Source organism: Rhinopithecus roxellana, chromosome 2 (genome assembly GCF_007565055.1).
Source record: "Rhinopithecus roxellana isolate Shanxi Qingling chromosome 2, ASM756505v1, whole genome shotgun sequence".
NCBI classification, from domain to species: Eukaryota; Metazoa; Chordata; class Mammalia; order Primates; family Cercopithecidae; genus Rhinopithecus; species Rhinopithecus roxellana.
In genome coordinates, this window is record NC_044550.1 from 186,002,941 (window position 1) to 186,008,788 (window position 5,848).

The following is a 5,848-nucleotide window of genomic DNA, read 5'->3' on the forward strand; positions in this document are numbered from 1 at the left end:
AGTAAGATATTCAAGGTGAACAGATTATGTTGGGATAAGTAACCATTAGAAATATATATTACTATTATTATTATTATTATTGAGAGGGAGTCTCTCTCTGTCGCTTAGGCTGGAGTGCAGTGGCACCATCCCGGCTCACTGCAACCTCCACCTCCCGGGTTCAAGCAATTCTCCCGCCTCAGCCTCCTGAGTAGCTGAGATTACAGAAGCCCGCCACCACCTCCAGCTAATTTTTGTATTTTTAGTAGAGACGGGGTTTCACTAAGTTGGTCAGGCTGGTCTTGAACCCCTGACCTCGTGATCCACCCGCCTCGGCCTCCCAACATGCTGGGATTACAGGTGCAAGCCACCGCGCCCAGCCAGAAATATATGGTTTGAATTACTGAGTTTATAAAATTTGTTTGATGGTACACTTAATAAAGAATATTTAAATGTCTATATTTAAAAATGATGAATACTCATAATTCTAATCTCTATAATCAAAAGTATAATTTCCTGTAGAAAAAGAAAGAGATGCTTGCTCTGAAAGTAAGATCAGTAAACTGCTTTTCAGTCTCAATCTTTAAGAATTGCAAATTCATCAAATAATTGCTTACATGGTAAAAGTTTAAGGTATTAGAAAACCTACTTAAACAATATTATATATTAAATATTTTGATACGTAAAGCTCTACACAAAACTAAATATAGTTTAATAATCTTTACACTAATAAGGAAATATGTCAATATTTTCTTTTTTTACGGTAATATAATCTTAGTGATATGCCTATTTATAATTTTAATATAAAGACTTGATTTATTAAATAAACAAACTGGCTCAACTGGTTTTTTGAAAATTTTGAAATTCTTACAGATGTTGATAAGGTATATCTATAAATTAATTTCAATTTTTAAATGATGATATAAAAATAAATATAAGTATTTTTCTTGTCTATGTATATAATTAAATGTAAATAAAATTATTTACTATGTTTTTAAAGTTTCTTAAGGTTTTATACCAATATGTTTTTTGACTTTTACAATATTATCATAATCTAAGAAAAGCTGATTATATCTGTTTTAAGCCTCATCTTTTCTCTGCAATTAAACACAGCAATTGATTCACATGCTGTGACAGGTAGGAAGCCATTTCTGGAGTTGAGCCTGCTAACACTCTGGGGGTTTTTAGGTTAGACATTCATTGTACGTGGGACACTCTGCCTCTCAAGAGCTGTTGCTCATAAGACTCTCCTTCATCAATCTGGCATTGACTTTTGAGATCAGTTGCAATTAGAATCCAACTGGCCTTACTGTTGTAATATGTTCTATCTTAACCAGCACTTTATTACCAGGAGTCTGCCCAGGTTTGTTCTCTCATTCCTGTAAGAAGCTCCCAGCATAGATATTCTAAATTTTGGACTATTAATCTATTAACAAACCTTTGGAACACGTTCACTTTAAGTTGAGCATAGTGTGATGAGATGCAAATTAAATTATAATCCTATATGTGTGTGTTATAAATTTTAAAATGTATAAATTAAATAGCATATTCTAAGTATCCAACAAGGGACAAATAAATGATATAAAGTCACTAAATCAAGGCTATTTGATCTCGTCTTGTTTCAGAAATCTTCTGGTAACATCATCTTTTGTTTTTAAAATTATATCAATTATTGCAAACAAAGGAAATCTCAAAGGAATTTTTAATAATTACCTAGAATCTCACTTCTAGACCTAACAAATAAGGGCAAATTCCCATATTTTCATCACACCGTCTTTAAAATTTGCACATGATGTGGTGGCAAAGTTAATGTTTTAAAGGTGGCAGAGTAGGAATGCCCTGTCCGTGTTCCCCCATGCAGAAGGAGACTTAACAACATCATATAGACCAAATTTTCATGGTGATAATCCCAGAAACTGGTGAAAAGGTTGCAGCACCCCAGAAAAGAGTAAAGCCAAGAAGAATTTTATTTTAATATCTAAGAAATGTTGTACCATATCCTCTCTATAGATCCTTCTCTAGCCAGTACAGCATTACACAATAGGAAAAAATTCCTTAGTCATCATTTTTCCCACAGGAGTGAAAGAAGAGTGGAATGTCTTCTAATGCTCTGGCTCCTCAGGGGATGTCCCAAGGGTCTGATTTCTGTCACTGAACTTAAATCACTTATAGAAATCCCAGCCTTTGAAAGCCTGGGAATAAAGGCAGTGTGGCAGTTTTGGGCCTTACCAGAAGAGCTGCATTATTACTACAGAATGACAACAGCTGATGCAAAATATTACAAAATCCTGAAAACAAACAAATAAACAAAAAACCCTATTTAACTTGGTAATTACATTCAAAAGCCCGGAGAGGATACATCTCTTGGAATGGTTTGCAAAGCTCTCAGCATCTCTAGCTGGGGTGATTGATGAAGGTCTTCCCCTACAACAAGCCAGGACATAAAGACTGGGAGACTTGGATGTTTCTTTAAATCTCAAAATTTAAACAAAGAAATGCAAAACAGGCAGACAATGGAAAGTGTGACCTATTTTAAGGAACAAAGTAATCCTTTTTTCAACCCTGAATGAACAAAGGTCTATTAATTACCTGTCAAAAAATTCAAAATATATTAAATACCTATCAAAAATTTCAAAAATAATTAAGGATGCTTGATTAGCTAAAAGAACACAGAAAAGTTTTTAAAAATCAGGAAAATAATACATATATGAAATAAGAGTATCAACAAGACATAAAAAGTATAGAAAGGAACCAAATAGAAATTCTGGTACTAAATAATACAATAACTAAATTGAAAAATTTGCTAGAGAAATTCAATAGATGACTTGATCAGCATTTGAAACTGTTAAGGGAGAGGAGCAAAAAGAATGTGATAATAAAGTGAAGAAAGTCTGAGACTCATGGGGCATTGTTCACCTGACCAGTTATGCATTATGAGAGCCGTCATGGGACAAGAGGAAAAGATTGAGACAAAAAGTCTATTTAAAGAATTAATGGTAGGCAGAAAATTTCTCAAATTTGAGGAAGAACATGGACATAGAATTGTTTTAAAACACAACTACTCTACACTGAAATCAATTCAAAAATTTTACATCAATAAATATTATAATCAATCTTTCAAAAGTCACAGACAAAGAAAGAATATTGGAAGCAGAAAAAGAAAAAATAAATAATGACATAAAAGGGAATTCACATGATATCAACAAAATACCAGAAGATAAATTTTTAAACCGAAGTAAGCGACATAATATATTCAAAGTGTTGAAAGAAAAATAAGAATAAAACCCTACCACACAGACATTCATTTGGCAAACATATTATCCCAAAATTATGGAAAATGGAATATTTTCTCAGGTTAAAAAAAGGTTGAAGAAGATAATTATTATCACACCTATCGTACAAAAAAAGCAAAAAGAAGTCATTAAAGTCGAAATGAGGGAGGCAAGGTAGCAAAACGAATGAATGTAAAAGTATAAATCTATCTGGTAGAGATAAGTAAGTAATTAAATATAAAGTTTTTAATGTTGATGCACAAGTTACTGTTAATTCTGATATGCAATTTAAGAGAGAAAAGCATAAAAGTAACATTGCATTTATATTATTTGGGACACAATATAAAATATATAACTAGTGATATTACTAACATAAAGTAGGAATGGGAGATGTAAAGGAATAGAGTTTTCATATATAATTAAAGGTTTTTGGTTTAAAATGGACTATTATTTTAAAATATTCCTATTTTAATTAATATTTATTTATAATTTTTTTATAATTTATAATTATAAATACTTATATAAAATAATTTACTTTTATATTTATATTTTCATTTATTTATTTTTTAAAATACTTTTTATTATACAATGTTTATTATAAAATTTTGTATGCAATCCTCATGGTAAGCACAAAATGTACCTATAGAACAAGAGTGTTCAATCTTTTGCCTTCCCTGGACTACATTGGGAAAAGCATTGCCTTGGGCCACATGTAAAATACACTAGCACTAGCCATAGCTGGTGAGCCGGGAAATCATAACGTTTTAAGAAAGTTTACAAGTTTGTGTTGGGCCGCATTCAAAGCCATCCTGGGCTGCATGCAGCCCTCAGGCTGCAGGTTGGACAAACTTGTTGTAGAGGATACACACAAAGAAGTGAAAAAAAGCAACCTGAACTTACGAATGTAGCAAAAATAATACTATGAGGATAGTTTATAGTAATAAATGTCTATGTCAAAAAAGAAGAATTATCTATAGCATTCTAACTTTACATATCAAAGAACTGACCAAAATTATCAGAAAGAAGAGAATCATTAAGATTACAGCAGAAATAAATACAATAGAAATAGAGAAAAATCAGCAAAACTGAGTTGTTGCTTTATTTTTTTTTTAAATATCAACAAAATTGAGAAATTGTTTTCTCGACTATAAAAAAAAGTGAATATTTGTATAATTAAAATCAGGCTGAGCATGGTGGCTTATGCCTGTAATCCCAGCAGTTTGAAATGCTGAGGCAGGCAGATTCCTTGAGCCCAGGAGTGGGAGACCAGTCTGGGCAACATGGTGAAACCCCTGTCTCTACTAAAACTACAAAAATTAGCCAGGTATGGTGGCATGCACCTGTAGTCCCAGCTACTCAGGAGGCTGACGTGGGTGAATTGCTTGAACTCAGAAGGTGAGGGTTTCTGTGAGCTGAGATGGTGTTGCGGCTGTACTCCAGCCTGGGGACAAAGCAGAGACCCAGTCAAAAAAAAAAAAAAAAAAAAAAAAAAACAGAAATGAAAGAGAAGACATTACAATTGACGCCATAGAAATAAGTAAGTTGCAAGAGAGAAAATATTGGTAAATCGCTTATCTGCTAAGTGTTTTATATTCAAAATATAAATATATGACTATATATATTCAAAATATAAATCTATGACAATAAATATAAATATATGATAAGATTACATGGGAAGTCTAAATATATATCCAAGATGTCTTATGGAGTTTAGACTTCCCATGTAATCTGAGCCTCTTTACTTTCCCTAATTTTGAAATAGGACTATTCAGAGTGTTGTTCATGGGACTATTCAGAGAAAGAAATCTCAAGGCTCACCCACCTTGAGTCTAGGCACCCACTCAGCCAGGTAGTTTAGAGAAATAGAAAAACCAACCTGGCTTGATAGACTAGACCTTGCCAATGTCTGAAAGGAAGGTGTAACAGAAAGGAAGGGGATTGGATTCTGTCCTTAAGGTGGACCATGTTCAGTATAAAATGTCTTCCCAAAAGACTGCCCCTCTAACCCATGTATTTACACTGTTACCCACTTAAAGAAGAAGAGGATATTAGAAAGAGTCAAGGTCAGGTGTGCTGGCTCACACTTGTAATCTCAAGATTTTGAGAGGCTGAAGTCGGAGCATTCCTTGAAGCCAGGAGTTTGAGACCAGCCTGGGCAACATACAGAGACCCTGTCTCTATAAAAAGTAATAATAATAATAATAATAATAATAATAATAAATAGAAGTGTGCAGAGGTGCATGCCTGTAGTCTTAATTATTCTCGAGGCTGAGGTAGGAGGACTGACGGAGCCCAGGAGTCTAACATGGCAGTGAGCTATGATCACACTTCTGCACTCCATCTGAAAGGCAGAGTTAGACTGTTTTGAGGAGGAGGAGGAGGAGGAGGAGGAGGAGAAGGAAGAAGAAGATGAAGAAGAAGAAGAAGAAGAAGAAGAAGAAGAAGAAGAGGAAGAGGAGGAGGAGGAAGATGAAGGAGGAGGAGGAGAGAAGGAGAGAAGGAGGAGGAGGAGAGAAGGAGAGAAGGAGGCAAGGGGAGGAGAGAAAAGGAGAGAAGGAAAAGGAAGAGGAGGGGGAGGAGGAGGAGGACGAGGACAA